The sequence below is a fragment of the Notamacropus eugenii genome, chromosome 1, assembly GCF_028372415.1.
Source record: "Notamacropus eugenii isolate mMacEug1 chromosome 1, mMacEug1.pri_v2, whole genome shotgun sequence".
Taxonomy (NCBI): domain Eukaryota; kingdom Metazoa; phylum Chordata; class Mammalia; order Diprotodontia; family Macropodidae; genus Notamacropus; species Notamacropus eugenii.
This window is the reverse complement of record NC_092872.1, coordinates 187,724,191-187,741,882: the sequence shown is the minus strand read 5'-3', so window position 1 is coordinate 187,741,882 and position 17,692 is coordinate 187,724,191.

Genomic DNA, 17,692 nt, shown 5'->3' with positions numbered 1-17,692 from the left:
CATCCTATTTTCTGTCTTTGATCTTAACATGGTCTCACCCAAAGCCTGATTTTCATTGGGTCTGAGCCAGATTTCTTTAGCCATCTCAGGTGTTAATTATCATTTTTCTATGTGTTTTTCACACTTTAAAATGGGCCCCAGCCGCACCCCTACCTCTTTCCTCCCCTTCTCTCCCAGGTATTCATTGTTGACCGGAAGAGAGAGAGGTTATATTTTGGGTGGGTAGGAGGAGCATTATTGAAGGCAGCAGCTTCATCAGAATATCTATAAGAGGGAGAGGGTATTCCCTAAATCCCCTCAGCTATGAGCATCATTCCAGCAGACTTCAGGGCTTTGAGCTTCAAGTGTAGCAAAAGTGAATTCTTCACAGCTGTCTTGGAAATGTGGCTTCCAATCTCTAGCCTCCACTTTTCTCTCTGAACCCTGTACTACAACTTAACAGAGACCAAACCAAATACAGTCTTCTCCTGAATATTCCTCTCTATGTGTATTTTCTTCCTGTTTTCTATTCTTGCTCATTTGGAAAGCAACTCCACTCCATGTTGCTTCATTGCCCCTTGCTGAAGAGGACATTTCTTCTGAAAAATGAAAATTTAAAAGTCGGGCTTGGCTATGAAGAGCAGTTGTTTCCTTCTCTCCAGAGGATGTCGGGGATCTCAGTCAAACATACTTAAGATGTTACCATGGCATCTGTTCTAAGCCCTCCCCCCCTACCCCTCCCACCGTGTGTGTACAGACCAGAGGGCAGAAGGTGTTGACTGGTTAGCTAGGGTGAAAGTGAGAATCCTAGGAAAGGCTTCTAGCCTGCCTCTAACATTAGTTTGATTCACCTTTACTTTGGCCCAATGTCTCTTGAGGTGGGGAGGAGTCATCATTTAGTGGAACAGGACTGAGAAGAGGAACTGATGGCCTTAGGAGTCAGCTGAGAAGACAGGCACACCAGGACCCCAGGTGCTGCTCTCTTTGTTTGGTCTCTAGGATACCTGTCCAAGCACCTCTCCCATCATTCCCTTCCCCCAATCCTCTACTGAACTGCTTGTTCCTGCCTTCATGATGTGATGTCCATCCTTTCATCTCTGGTTCACTCATTTCTGTCCTTCAGAGTCCAATTCAAGGCTCACTTCTTCTGCAAAGCCTTCCAAAGCTCCTAATAATCTCTTTCCCCTCTCAAATCCTAGACGACTTAATTACAAGTGTACAGGACCCTAACCCTAGCTCTAATATTCACCAGCCAAATGGCTTTGGGTCAAGAATCTCCCACTGGGTCTCAGTTTCTTTATCTGTCAAATGAGGATATGACTCTTTGCCTCCTTCCTTCTGGGGCTGTGTAGATCAAATGAGATCACGATGTTAAAGTGCTAAAAACAGGCATAAATGTAGGGGATTATTATTTTTATAGAAAGACCAGTATTTTTCTCTTTCAGCATCCACATCCATGAATGTGTGTGTGTATGTGTGTGTATGTGTATTTCCACATATAAAATCTTCCCAACTAGACTATAAGGTTCTTGAGGTCTGGGACCATGTTTCACATATCTTTGTTTTTTCAGTGCCTAGAGAAGGGATTTTGTATTTAGTATATGCTCAATAAGTATTTGGTTAACTCTAAATGCAATTATCAGTTCTCTTGGAACAAAGACTGAGGGTTCCAAGGTGTCCCAAGAGCCCATCCCTAGGTAAGATTTTAAATCATCCTCCAAAGTCTTAAGGAAAATGAGACATGCAGAGGCTGCCAGGTTTGGATTAAAGACAGAACACAGATATTCCTTCCTTTTCTCCTTTCTCTTTCCCTTTCTCTTTCCCTTTCCTTTTCCCTTTCCCTTTCCCTTTCCCTTTCTCTTTCTCTTCCCTTCTCTTTTCTTTTTCAAATGCAATATCGAGACTCATTCTAAATTTTTAATAAAAATGTACCTGTTTTATTAAAAGCATGACAGGCTACAGAATTAGCTTCACAGCCAGAAAGATCTGGGTTCAAGTCCTACTTCTGAGACCTACGGAAGCATGACCCTAGGGAACTCATTAAGACAGTTGCAGAACACGTGAGGACCTGCACTGAAAGGAGTTCCCTCATCTGTGTTCCCTACACCAACGAAATCACAGATCCAGTACCTATAACTATTAAAAGCTTAACATCAAACACCAACTCAACCAACTCAACTTGCTTAATAACTAGTTACATTTATATTCTTTTCAGTGCCTAAAATCTCACAATGATTTTCTTAGTCACTCCCTCTAAAATGTCATCAGAATTCTTTATCCATACATCCTTCTTCATTTTCCCTCTTACATGGTCATAGGGTTTCCATTCTTTTGATTTTGCTCATTTCACTTCCTATTATTTCATAAACTTCTCTCCAGAGCGCACTCTATTCCTAATAATTGCTGGTTTTAATCACATTCATCTTATATTAATGTACCACAAGTACTTAAACACTCTCCTGTTGGACCCGTAAGTAGTTTTCGGTTTTTCACCGTTAACTGTTGCAACGATATATAATGCTGCCCTGGCCATCATCGAACAGATAGATATTTTTGTTCTTGATAACATTTTCAAGGTATATTCCTAGCAGTGAAATAATGGATAAGACCCCAAGGGTTTCCAATTCAGGCTTAATGAGATAAAGAAATCTTTTAATTCATAGAATTTACGACTAGATCCTATGAGGGCATACCCAATTTGGTTAAACATTTTGAAATTTTACTTATTTTTTGTTTCTGTGGGCATATGTCAAGGGAATTTGAGGAAGGTGCCTATTATATGTGACAGATTTACAAGAGAACATGGATGAGAAGCACATGTGATGGGTAAGTATAGATGTATTATAATCTTCATCATTGGAGGGAATAAAATATCCATGTGAATGAGCTCAAGGAGGAAATGATCAAAGAGGCAAAACGCTGGGGGAAATGGGAAGGGATGAAATCAAAGGTAGAAGTGGAAGCAAGGTTGGTCTTGGTGTGGAGGAGACAAGCTCTTTTTTCATTAGAAACTGGATCAAAGAAGAGAATGAGATGTGCAGAGCCATTGAGGAGGGAAGAAGAGGGAACTCATGATAAATGGCCTCTATTTTCTCAGGAAAATAGATTTGGGGTCCTCTGTTGAGAGGAAGGGGGACAGGTAATGTAGGAGACTTGAAAAGAGTTGAGATGGTTTTGAGCTGCTGCTGGAGGGAGTTTGATAGTCAATTAGGAAAGAACAAAGGGATGCCCTCCTGCACTGAGAGCCTAATTAAGATTAGACAGCATACATTTGTGGACAGAGTACCACTGCAGGAGTCAGGAGGACCTGAGTTCAAATCTCACCTCAGACACTTGACACTCACCATCTGTGTGACCTTGGGCAAGTCACTTAACCCCAATTGTCTGATCCTGGGTCATCTCCAGTCATCCTGATGAATATCTGGTCACTGGATTCAGATGGCTCTGGAGGAGAAGTGAGGCTGGTGACCTGCACAGCCCTCCCTCACTCAAAACAAAGTCAAGTGTAAGTCATGTCATTATTTCTGATGGCATGGTCTTCTTCGACAACGAAGGATGAACACGATTCCCCATACCTAGTTAGCACAGTGAGGTGACTACTTCTAGTGGTACCATCCCTCCTCTATCTCCTTGGCCGCTTCTTCATCTATGTTCCATCTCCCAATCATGGTTGCCCCACTAGGTTCTGTCCTGGACTCTTCTCAATATTTTCTTTCCTGGTGAATTTATCAATTCCTATGGCTTTCATTATCATCAGCCAGGTAGCAGGATGGGTAGAATGCTACACCTGGATTCAGGAATATCAAAGTTTAAATCTAGCTTCAGATACTTACTAGCTGTGTGACCTTTGGCAAGGCACTTAACTTCTCTTGCCTTAGATTCTTCATCTGTACAATGGGGATAATAAGAACACCCAGCATTGTGGTGAACATAAAATGAGAAAATGTAAAGTACTTTGCAAATCTTAAGGCACTCTGTAAATGGTAGTGGTTATTAGTTTTATGCAGATGACTCCACAATCTCTACAGTCAGCCCTTGTCGCTCTTTTAACCTATATCACCAACTCTCTATTGAACCCTTCTACCTGGTTGTTCCATTGGATATAGGATTCTATAGAATATTCTATTTCAAACTCATATTTGAAAAGGACTCATTATCTTCCTCCCCTGTCAAAAACCCCCCACCTCACTCCTCTTCTACACTTGCCCTTTTCTGATGAGAGCACCCTCATCCTTCTTGTCACCTGCATTTGCAATCCAGGAGTCATGCTTGAGTCCTCCATCTCCTTCATCTCCCACATCCAATCAGTTGCCAGATCTTGGTGATTTTATCTCCACAACATCTGTCCTTTTCTCTCCATTCATACGACCACCACCCTAGCTCTAGTCTTCACAACCTCTTGCCTGAATTACTATAATAGTTTTATATAGTAATTGGTCTATCTTCTCCAAACCATCTTCTGAAAGCTACCAGTCATTATCATGCAATGTATGAAAAGAATCAAGTAAGGAAAATGGACAGTTGTAGGAGTAGGAGTAAAGAAGACAAATGTGGGGTAGAGAGAAGGGGATGCACAGGATTCCTCATGGAAGAAGTAAAATTTGACCCTGGCCTTGAAGGATGAGGACATTTTAGAGAAATAGATGGGAAAGCATTCCTTCTCCATTAAAAATGGCATAGAGTTTGGCCATCCAAAGCTCAAATGGGCCTAAGAGGTATCAAGGTACAGCTCCAGAGCAAATAGTAGGATTCAGCAAATAAACAGATGACTGAATGAATGGCAGTTAGGCTAGAATCCATGCCCTGTGGGATCTGGACCAGCAGACTTTAGTAGCACTTGTAGCAAAGGACTTATCTAATAATTTAGGAAAGTAAGTACCTTGGTGGCAGGACCCTGAGGGAATGGGACATCCTTATCCATCACACCACAAAGCCAGGACAAGACAAGGATCTCAAAAATAATTCCAAGAGAGGGATGCTGTAACTGTTTGGCTTCTGACCATTTGCCAAAGCTCCCACCCTAGGAAAAAGACTTCTTTCCAGCTCCCTATGTACTTTGTCCCCACCTCCCTCCATCTGCCCTCCCTTCTATTAGCCCTACCCCTTCCCTCTTCTTTCCCTTTTCCCCTCCTACTTCCCTATAAGATAAATTTCTAGATCCAACTGAGTGTATATCTCAGCAATCCGTCTGACTCAGTATAACTCAAAGGGAGAGCTATGACTATCTATTCATTGGCCATGCTGGATTTGGAAGTAAGCTTAGTAGAATAAATGCCGTGTAAAGAGTCTTTTAAGTCTGAGCCTACTCTGCCTAGGAATGGCCAGGTGTGGGGGGAGGAATGCTTTTACTTCTGTTCTTGCAGAAAAGTAAACATATCTTTGTAAAAGATCACTGATATGAATTGGTTAAATTATACTAGAGGTCTTACCAGTGGAAATTATCAATAATATAAGGGAGATATTAACTGTAACTGTTAATTAACAATGGGAAGAACACACCAGATAATAGAACAAGAGAATCTCCTCTGATCCCACATTTGTCCTTCTTCTGTACTCATACTCCTACAATTGACCATTTTCCTTACTTGACTCATCATATATTGCATGATAATGATTGGTTATCTTTTTATGTGTACATAACTATAAGACAAAAAAAATCTTGAGGACAAAGGTCATGTATTATAGTTATTTATGTTCACTCACAGATAAAAGCACAAAGAATGAGCAGAGGGGATGAGGAGGGGGAGAACTCTAACTCGCTTCCAGATCCTTGATGGATCAAGCCAATATCATCTGAGTAAACAGAAGGGAACTGGGACTCCTGAGTTGGGGCCAAGATGGGAAAACCATCCTCTCCAGAAGGCCAGTTCTGAGGGTGCATGCCCTCACTGTTCTCCTTGGCAACTAGGTCCATTGCCTTTAAGTGGGTTCTGAGAAGAAAACCATCCCAACTTTGCATTCTCAGTTGATGCTGGTGCCATGAGGTAAGAGGCTGAGGATCTCTGCTCCCTGAACCAAGCCTTCCCAGGGATCATTTATGCCTCTCCTTGTGCCTGGCAGTCAGTATAGGCCCCCAAGGCTCCCTGGCCACATTAGCATTCATACCATCTATAGAGGGCACCAAGTATGCTTCAGGCAGTTTCAGACTCCCAATCACAAATGGGTGCTCAGGTCAGGGAAGTGATGATGGGAAAATGAGAAGTAACTTCTGAGGGTAAAAGAAAGATTACTTGGGGGTGGGGGCTGATTATGAAAGATCTTTCAAACCATCTACTGGTATGGAATGGGAAACCTCTTTCCCTCCCTCCCTCCCAACTCCCTATACCCACTGATCCCCCTCCCTATTCCTCTTTCATCCCACACACATGCTTTGTCTCTCCAGAACTGCACTTGGCTCCAGGTTAAAGAAGTACCCCCAGGCCCAGACACAGCTCCTCACAGGAAACATGGCTCGGCGCCATCTGTTCTTTCCCCAACTCCTCTACTCTCCCCCCATCCCTTCCTCTCCCACCTCACCAGTCACTTCTTGTCCCCTCCCAGCCCCCAAACTTCTTTATCCATGTTTACTAACTGTCAATTAGCTGGGCTCAATACCCTGAAAATAGAAAGCCAGCCATCCGCAGCAATCACTGTTTCTCCAGTTCCTGGCAAAGAAAAGGGGAGAGAGCAGTAGAGAGAGGGAGGTACGGTCACCAGGCTGAGGGCTCTGAAACCTGATCTCCCTCCTCCCCCTCATCCCCAAAAGTGAAGAGGGAGTTGGCCTGTTTATATCTGGCTGCTTCTCCCTCCTGGCTGACCCTCAGTGTGAGGGGTGAAAGGGCCTGTTGTGAAGCTGAGAATAGGGGGAGAGTTTGGGGTTTAGGTACTCCTGACAATAGGGAAAGGGGAGTGAGAAGGGAAAAAAAGATTCCATTTGTCTAGGGAGAAGTCTGGCCTGGAAGCTGACAGATCTTGACTTAAGTGGTTACTTTCTAGCTTTAGCAACCGTACTTAGCCCTCTCTATCCCCAGTTCTGCTTGTCAGAATATAGTCCCTGGTTGTGTCGAGTTGCTGTCTGTCTCAGTAACCTTTACAAGAAAGAAGTCTCCCAGGCTGCCAACTCATCTGCCCTCCTAACCCCTCCTCAGATTTAATCATTGTTCAGCCAATAATCTAACCCTTGGGGCCTCTACTGAGGTTTCCTTGCCTTGCTTCACAAGGCACAACTCTGTGTAAGATGCTATCTCTCAGAGGTTCCAGGAGAGGCCACTGGGCTCTAAAAAGCCCATACCTTCATAGACACATTCTCCTAGGCACACCTGGAGTGGCCAGAGGGCACAAGTTATGGAGCAGGAAGGTCCAGATGAGGTTAATGTTGACTGCTTATGGAGGAGACCAGGGTAGAGAGGTAGAAAGGCCAGACGTGGAGCTGAGGGTATGCATTTGAAAAAACAACTGCACTTCTGAACAGACAAAAGCGGGTCCCTAGCTCCCCTTTGAGACTTTCTAAGCCCTGTTTGTTCGATCTCTCAGATCAGTGTGAACTTGCATAACACACTCTCAGGGTCTCACACTGAATGCTACCTGAGGTTTCCTCTGGTCCAAAATAGCCCCACAAAAGGCAAGAAGCTAAAAACTCAACCTTATTCCCTCCAGATGGGGCAAACTCACAGGGGAAATGGAAAGTGCCTAATAACTCAGTTTCATGTCCAGTCTTTTCTAGCATCTCCCTTCCCCTACAGCTCTAATGCTGGCTCCACTTCCACATCTAATCAGTAGTGGCTATGGTAACCCAACCTAATGAAACCCCACAGCTCAGAAATGCATATACTTGCAACGCCATGTTGCCCCAAACAATTCCACTCATTAACCAAGAATGAAACAAAATCGCCAAACTTTAATACAAAGAGACACCACTTTCCCCCCTCCCTCAGACCTTCTCAAGAGCTGGAACCACTAGGGTATCATAATTCCAGTATATTTTTCAGCAAGAACTCCAGCTGGGAGGAGGGGCAGGCAATGTGGGCCAGAGTGTCCTCTGGAAGAATACTTAAGCTGCCCTGAATGCCCAGCAGAGCAAATACCCTTGGTCCGAGGGGAGCTGGGGGCCCCTGAGTGTTGGATGCTAGGCATATTCCCATTGTCCAGCTGCTCCAGGAGTCCACTCATATCACCAGTTAATTCATAACCCCTATGAGGCCCACCTGCCATTTACCTTTAGGAGTTGAGTCAACTGATCTGAAAATGGGACGAGAGGTTAGTGGGGTGGGGAGGCAGCTATATTTGGAAGAGTAAATAAAGTTAGGCGGGTTCCTCTTTGTGTTATCAGGCCCTAAGCAGACTTGCATCAGTATGTCTGGCAGTTACCTCCTCAGGGCAAACAGGACCTGTTATCTCTATACTGCCTGGTTTTCAGTTCTTCATCCAGGATCACCATTCTCAGACATAGGCCGCCACAGTGACCTCATTTGATTCCCAAGTCTCAGCCAGCCCCATATGAAAGAGCAGCTGGGTGGCTTCCAAGATCAGGGCTAAGAGGGAGAATGGCAGTGCCTGGATGCCAGCCTTTCACATGGCCAGGGACCCTGTTGTGCAAATGCAGGTCTCCTTAGTCCAGTCCTGGTGTGGCAGATACCACAGGGGATGTAGGTTGGCATGAGCTTAGGGTAATTAATACCACTCTGATGTCAGAGTACCTGGAAAGAGCTTAAGCAGCTTTAATATTAGAATTCATTTAACAACTTGACTGACACTAATCTCAACTGTCAGCATCAAGTCCTAGAATGGCTAGTGCAGATCAGCAGAGGTGGAATGCTTTCCCTGATTTATACTTTGCTGTTTGGCACCTTCGACGCTGCCTGATAAGTACCTGGATTTCACTTATCCTGCCTTTACCCATTCATCTGATAGTTTCCTCCAAAAATGATCTATACTAAAGTACATGATGTGCATGGACCAGTAGACCCGTGCACATGCAGCCTGATGGTGATGAAATTCCTGGTGTGGTTTTCAAGAGTACATTGTATTATAAAAGTAGAAACTACCTGCATATATTTGAATAACTTAATAATGGGTTAACTGAATAATTAAATCATTTTAAAGAAATAATCTTTATTGAGCATAATTAGTACCCAGTGGTCAGCCAGCTTGCATTGTCTCTCTCATAGGATTGATAGAAGGGGGTGGGATGGGAAGGGAAGCATTTTGTAAACCTTAAAGCACTCTATATTAAAGTGCCTAGCTGCTGTTTGTGGGATTTCCTGAGGATACTCGCACTGATAAGTAAAGGAGGTCCAACCCTATCCTATTTGGCTGCAGAAAATTCCCCAGATAGAGAACAGACAGGCAACTTTATTAAAGGAAAACCTATTCTAGGCTCTGGCAGGAAGGTTCTACTTAGCAACACCAGCATGGAGGCAAAGAAGGCCAAAATCTGGGGAACAGGCAATTTCTTTCCCAGACAAGTGGTGGGCTTGAGACCTCTTGGGAGGGATAGGAAGGTGATCCCTTTCCAGTTCTCCTAAACACACCTTAAATTCTTTGTGTTTTCAGCTGGATCCCCAATGAAACTGGCTCAGACCCAAGCGTTCTCATTGACCTCTTGAATTTAGTATAAGGTCATTCAAGGCTCTGGAGATTCTAAACAGCCTGTTGGGTGAAGCCAACACAACAGTTCCTTTGTCCATCATCTTTCCATGCCATGTGAGATCCCAAACCACACCTCAGAAAGTTTCCTATTGGCTAATACCCATTCAAGCCAATCTACATAGAGGACATCTGTTCACTCCTTGCCTCCTGCCCTCCCCTTTCAAGGGAATACAAAGACTGGATGCCTTGTCAGTTAAGCAAAGAGGTTTGGAAAGAACCCGAGAGAGAATTTCTCAACTGGATCCAAGACAATGGATAATGGTGAAAGGGGTAGATCTGTTGTAGTTTATCTTACCCTTAATATGAACTCCTTCTACTCTACTAGGTCAAGGAGACATTGGGAAAAAAATGGAAAAGAAGTTAACATACATGGGTTAAGAACAATAATCCTGTGCAACTTCTTTTGTGGACACTTTGGGGCGTATGTATGATACATTATATATACATGATAACACTTTTATACAAACATGCATGATACATATATAGTTTCATTTGTTATGTGCACTGTTACACAGACATACATGTGCTATATCTTAAGTCTTGAGTGGCCAACATTATTAGTGATGAAAGCATTGATAAACTGGGAATAAAAGGGTGAACTACGTAAGCTAATGGTTTGTTTATTTAGCTGATGGCCACTATCCTCAAAGGCTTTTAGTAAACCTAAAAGATGCTAAAGATGATTATACTTGGGAACCAAAGAGCAAATATTAGATAAATTTACTGTTTTCTTAGCATATTCTTTTAATGTGCTGATAACCCCTAACAAAAGCAACAGTTTTAAGTTAGACAATTAGATGCAGATTATGTGGCTGATGACTGCTGAACGTTTTAGACTTTAGTCAGAACTCCACCCCTATTCCCCCCAAAAAAGTTCTTCAAATTCAGACGGCATAACTTAGCATGCTGCCTTCTCAATGGTGGGTCCTATTAATGGAATTATGGTCTTTTCTGTACTCTTACAGCTTATACTTGGGTTTGCAATGTTAGCCACAGAATCTGTCACGGTTTGCAGCCATCTCAGAACTTGTCAGTCCAATGACTTTGTTCAGAAAGTACATCCCTATTCCAGATCAGGTTGGTGCACCTAGCATTGAAATGTGCCAGCCAGCCATATTGGTCAAACACTTCCTTACTTGGAAGTCATTTTCACCTCAGAGGAAATACAATTTTTAGATAAAAAAGTCCCTAAATTTGGGACATCAGGTTAATCACAGGAAAACAACCCACTCACAGGAATACTGGGAACCTCAACTTAATCGTTTAACTGAAAGCTGTTGTTCTTAATAGCAGTTATTACACATTAAAAGAGAAGGCCAGAGAAAATAGTAAATTTATCTTACACTTGTTCTTTGGTTCTCCTGGATAATTGCCCAGATTATCACTGCAGGTTCTACCTTCCACTTAATTCTTTCCTTGCCCACTGGCTGGCCAGAAGGACACATTCACTTTTTCCTTCAGATATACTTCTTGACTCAATCTATTAAGAAGGTCATAAAGGACCCTGCTTTCTATTTGCATGTAATTATGTATACACAGACTGTATAAATCTGTTATCAATAAGCATGTGAACTTTGACTGGGTACAAGGCACTGCATGTGTAGTAGGTGCAATAGGGTATACTGTGAAGTACAAGATATGGTCTCTATTTTCTAGAACATTAAAAGTCTCATTGGGCAGATGGGATGTGTACACAAAAGGTCAGTCAGTCAATAGATCCTTATTAAGCACTTACTGTGTGCCAGGCACTATGTTAAGCACTGGAGATACAAAAAGAATAAAAGACAGTCCTTCGTTGAATGCCAAACAGAAGATTTTTCTGAACTAGGGTGGTGGCAGTACCAGAGGAGAAAAAGGAGCACATATATTCAAGAGATGATGCAAGGGTGAAATCAACAAGCCTTAGCAACAGATTAGTTACAGGGGGTGAAATATGGTGAAGAGTTGAGGATGATATCTAGGTTGTGAGCCTGAGGGACTGGGAGGATGGTGTTATCCTCAAACTGTAATAGGGAAGCTGGGAGAGGGGAAGGCTTAGGGGAAAGATAGTAAGTTTGGTTTTGGTCATATTGAGTTTAAGATATCTACTAGACGTCCAATTTAAGATGTCTGAAAGGAAGTTGGAGATGTGAGATTAGAGGTCAGTAGAGAGGTTGAGGCAGGATAGGTAGATTTGAGCATCTTGTCAGCATAGAGATGATAATTAAATTCATGGAAGCTGATAAGCTCACCAAATAAACTAGGATAGAGGGAGAAGAGAAGACAGTTCAGGACAGAACCCTGTGGGTCACCTATAGTTAGAGGGCCTGATCTGGACAAGGATCCAGCAAAGGAGACCGAGAGTGAGTGGTCAGAAAGGTATGAGAACCAGAAGAGTGATATTTTAAAAATCTAGAGAGAAGAGTGTATCAAAGAGGAGAGAGTGGGCAACCTTGTCAAAAGCTGCTGACAGATTAACAATGAATATTGAGAAAAGGTCACTGGATTCGGTAACTAAGAAATCAATGGTAACTTTGATATTATCTGACAAATTTCAAGTTAATTTTGGTTGTGATCATTATCCTGACAATCACTGTATTTTTTTTCTCTGTTTTTCTTTGACATCCACTGTCATTGACCCAGATACATTAGTGGAGTGGACTGGGGTAGAGCATGAGGAAGTGATGGTAGTGGGGAAGATAGAGTAGAAGGTCTGATAACCTACACACCATGGAAAAAGAGAGAACAGCAGGGAAAAGCTTTTCTTTACTGCAGGGTGGTATTCGTGTGATACAACTTTTGGTTTAGGGTCAATTATTGGCTTTGCGTTCTGGGTGATTAACTTCAGTGGTTCCAGTGCAAGGTTTCTGTTGCCTAACTTGATGGCAGTCTTCAAAGAGTTCACAGTAATATCCCCTAGAGGCAAGCATCGATAAGCAGGTCAAAGGAATTCAGTGAATGAAGTCACTATTTCCCATTTCTGGTATCATAAGTTTTGTACCCCAAATCACATGTATGTAGTGGTTATAATATGTTAGTATAGAGGAATAGATACATGTGGCCTTGGAGAGAGGGAAGAAAATTCCTTCCTTCGAAAGACATTAATTTCTGACAGAAAGGCTGGTATGGTTAACATCTTTGAGAAGAAAATGACTCCCAAAGAATCATAGTCTGTCTTTCAATTTATCAATTCAATCACTCTATTGTGTTTTTTTCAGGCAGAGAGTACTACTGGTAAAGTCTGAGGTTTCAAAAAATATTAGCTGGTTCACAGTGACTTAAGAATCAGGTATATTTCTGTTATCACATTACACAGATAAACCTTAAAACACAGATGGCTAAGCCTAACTTTGGCTTACATATGCTAAATATGTAAGCTTGCTCTCTTTCAACATGAACCAAAAGGTAAAAAATAAAATAAGGTCACTATGAGGTTATATATTTATACAGAATAATTTCAACAAGAAGGGTAAATAGTTTTTAAAAACTTACAACATTTTGTATGAACATGGAAAATAGCTGTCATTTATATAGCAACTTATCATTGCGAAGTACTCTTGCATATATTCATTTCAGAGGAAATATGGAGTAGTGCTGGAGGCAGAATAAATAGAGTGCTGGGCCTGGCATCAGAAAGACCTGAGTGCAAATCCAGCCTCAAACACTTACTAGCTGTGTGACACTGGGCAAGTCACTTAACCCTGTTTGCCTCAGTTTCCTCATCTATAAAACGAGCTGGACAAGAAAATGGCAAACCACTCCTGTATCTCTGACAAGAAAACCCCAAATGGTGTCACAGAGAGTCAGCCATGACTGAACAACAGATGGGTTAGTTAGAAAGAGTTCTGGACTGGGAGTTGGAGAACCAAGGTTTGACTCCACCAGTGTCACCTATGGCAACTACTCTGGGCCTTAGTTTTCTCATATGTAAAATAAGGGAATAGAACTAGGTGACGTCAAGGGTCTCATCTAGCTCTAATACTATGATCCAATAATAATAACAGCTAACATTTATATAGTGCTTACTAGATGTGAGGCACTGTGTCAAGTACCTCACAAGAACCCTGGGAAGTAGGAGCTGTCCTCATTTTACAGATGAGTGACTTGCCCAGGGTCAAACAGCCAGTAAATGTCTCAGGTTGGATTTGAATTCAAATTTTCCCAACTTCAGGTCCAGAACTCTATCCACTGCATCATCTAGCTGCCATCATCTTATCTGATATTCAAAACAAACAGGCAAGCAAGACAGAGATTACCATTTTCATTTTACAGGTGAAGACTCCAAAGCTCCATGTCACACAGACTTTCATTTACTTTTGTCCAAACAATTTAAGCAAACAATTCCAAAATATATTAGCTAGAAAATTATGTCTAGGCTTAGTATGTTCACATAGTAAAGATCTTTGGAATAGTTTGACAACATATATGAATGAGTCGACCATAATCACCTTTTCTTCAGTTAACACCAGGGATATCTTAGCGGCCGAAGATAACTCTAACTACTTGCCCATGAGGAGAATGCCATATAATTCAATAGGAAGAGAACAAGGAGTAGAGAAAAACACCATTTCCTGTCAGCTCCTTGACAATAGGAATCTTAAGGACCCATCAATTATGAAGAAATAGGTGCCTAGAGATTTGATAATAACTGTTCGTGTGAGAGGGCAGCATAGTTTAAAGAAGTCAGAAATATTTACTTTACAATCTTTTAAACAATCCACCCAACTCTTTGTTGCTCTGAATCCAAGGTAGTGTAACAATTATATCTCTGACCCAGAAAAACAACTGAAGTAAACAGTACCCTAAAGGGAGTCTACAGAACAGGCTGTCTCACCTCGGGAAGTCATAACCATACCTCTCCTTACTACGATTGGAACCTGCTAGGGAATTATTGCTTCTGGCAACCTGAGGATGTACTCAGAAATCTTTAATCCATGTATTGACTTGATTTGACTCTTTGGTTTGTGGAATCTGACCAAATGATTATTTGTTTTGCTATAGGGGCCATAGATTAAGCTGGCTATTGAGAAATAACTGGTTCAGGAGCTTTGTATTTCCTGTAATCACTGAAACAAGGGTGAAGAGATTGATAAAGAGTTTTTTTGTATTTCCTTGATGTCTCACGTCGTGTCTTCTTATGTCTTGGAGTGGCCAATATATTATAGTAGCTTAGCCTTTGTTTATCCATTTCAGAAGCACAATTTAAGGATCGAAGAAGAGTTCCTTAGCAATCTGATATTCTTCAGTGCACAACTAAAGTATCTTCATAAAATCAATAGCACTGATTTTAAGGCTTAGGGATTGACACAGAGCTGATATTTGGATCCGTGATAGGAGCTGTCTAGGATCAAGAATAAGGGCCTTTAGAATCATAGGCAGCATGGTGACTGGGCTGGGAGAATGACAAACCCCAAGGTAGTTTATGCAGGAATAAATCTTGTTCAAATCTGGAGACAAAGGAGCAGCTTAATCAGTAACCTGCACCTTTGCTCCAGGACAAAGACTTAACCCTCTGAAATGACACAGGTTCAACAAAAAGGACCTGATATCCATCCATCTTCCCATATATTACTTTTTTGCTAAAGAGCAAAGAAAATATACATCTATGTGGTGCAATCATCCAAATGAGCTGTTGGTCAGGAGAGGTATAAATGGGGTTTCAAACAATAAACAAATCAGCATTTTTATTCGCTCAAGGAAATGTTGTCCAAGGGACACTCACGTAACCACTGACATACACCTAAATAATGGATTACCTCCTACAACTTGGGAACATCATCTGATAAGGCTTCTTTTCACCTTTGCCACACATCATAAAATCCTGCTGATTAATATTTAAATCACTAATGTAATCTGAGACAGTTTATTGATTCAATACTGAAATGAAGTTCATTGGTAGAGCACTAGATAGTATATAAATACACTTCATTTATTAACTGCTTGGTGTTATTTTGATTTTATAAAGTCAGTCTTTCTATAAAGCATCTTAGCTTTAATCTGTGTTCTTTTCTGTACATCTAATTTATCAATATCCTGAAGTCACCAGGCAGTCAGTCCTGGTACTTGGTAGCCCCCAAATCCAAGAATACAAAGCAATATTCTTATCCAGGCTGATAAAAGCTTAGATAAGGTTGAGCATAATTCCGTCTCAAAACAATAAATATGTACAGTCAACTGCTACTGAATTCAGGGGAGTATGTCTAATTCAGAATTGTGGCATATAAGGAAAAGGGCAGAGAGGAGTGAGTATGTGACAGGAAGTTGTTTGCTTTAGAAATTAGACCAAAATAAACTTCTACATCTGCTAAAGTTGCTGTTTTTGACAATCTAGGTCACTTCTGTTGATGGGCTGTACCAGTCAACATCAATAGCAAATCTATTTGTACCCCTAGCACTCTGCCACGATAAGCACTACTAAGTGTTCATTCACTTGCCAGACCCTCACCTATGTCTCTTTAAAGCTTTTATTATACATACCTTTAATAAAGTTATGGTTGGCCTCTGAACAATTTCTTCCAGCCAGCTAGTCAACAAGTATTTACTGAACAGTAATGTGCCAGGCACTATGCTAACTAAACTCTGGGCATAGAACCACACATAAGTGGAAGATAGCTGTCAAGCCATTTCCCAAGGCACAAAGACTTTTGAAAAGTAGCTTATTAGTTGGCTAAAACCAAATCAAACCCACCGATGCCACCTAATGGCCACCTTTCAGTTATATGCTCTGGAAGTAAATACTAGTTTTTGATTCTTGATGAAACTTTCAAATGCCTTGGCCCTGTTTTAATTTCCAGCATTTCTCAGAGGAAGGTACAGGCTGTTTAAGGAGATTCCTTTAAATAAAGGTGTAATCAGAGGATTTTTAGCACTAGTCTGGCCTTCAGAAACCTTTACTTAGTTGGGTGGGGATACCTTTTTGGTTAAAATCTACTTTTACTTAGGCCTAGAACCCAAGACCCACAATTGAGAGGTGGAAATTGTCTTAGGTAACATATGCCATTTTAATTGCACAGGTAAAAAGAAAGGCTCTTCCTGTAATTCTATCTGAAGCTGGAACAAAAAGGAGAGAGACTGTTTTTGTCTTATACATATGGTGATGTGGATTCTAAGAGAAGCTAGGTTCTTATCACCACAGGCCAGACTTTGTAGTTCTTCAGTTTCTTCATAATTTGTCACCTCACTTAAAAAATGCCTCCCTGAGTCAAGGGTAACTGCTGGATGCCAACGTCTCCCCAAATGAAAGGAATTCCGGGTTGAATGGGAACTTTAATATCAGCTTTTAGATCGTATATTGCCTTCCTAAAGCTCTTAAGAGTTGAGGTACACACAGATACCCAGGATGGTTTTAGATAATAAACTAAGTGTCTTAGAGAAAAGAAGAGTAATGTGTTATTAGTTCGCTTTTCTTATATCTGTCTCCTGGGATCCTCTTCTCACAAGCCAGCCAGTCATTTGCTTTTGTCAGTTCATTTCAATTCAATTCACACTTATCTGAACCTTCATTACATGCTTACTATGTACAGTGCACAGTGTTGGGTATAGGGAGAGATTAAAAAATTAGCCCAGAAGTACTTTCCTCACTCCTACTAAAGTGCACGATATTGTCTTTTGTAAGGGTCTAGTGGGTATCTCCCCTGAAGACCAGCCTAAGTTTGGAACTGCTGGTGACAGTGATAACTTTTTTCATTCCTCGCCGTTCTCAAAGACTGTCTAACAAAGTGTAGAACAGCACCTACACCAATGCCATTTTGGTATCTGTGAAGTAAGTATGGAAATGGGAATGCTGCTCAGCTGAGAAACAGAAAGTCTGTTGCAAGAGAGAGACTTCTCATCAGTTTCCATTTGTGACTACTTTTCCAGTGATAACTGTCTAGCTAGAACTGGCATTTACAGTAAAGTGGTTTTGGTAGCAACCATGTTGGTGAAACAAAGCAGAATCAAATACCTAACTATCCTGCAGGGAAGAGAATGCTGAACTGCTAATGAGAATCACTCCCCTCACAAGTACCTGGAAATACCCTGTGTTTTGTAACAAACACGAATGATCGAACCACGAACCAAGCTGATTCAAGGGGGTGAGGATGGGTTGGGGGGTTGGGATGGAGGG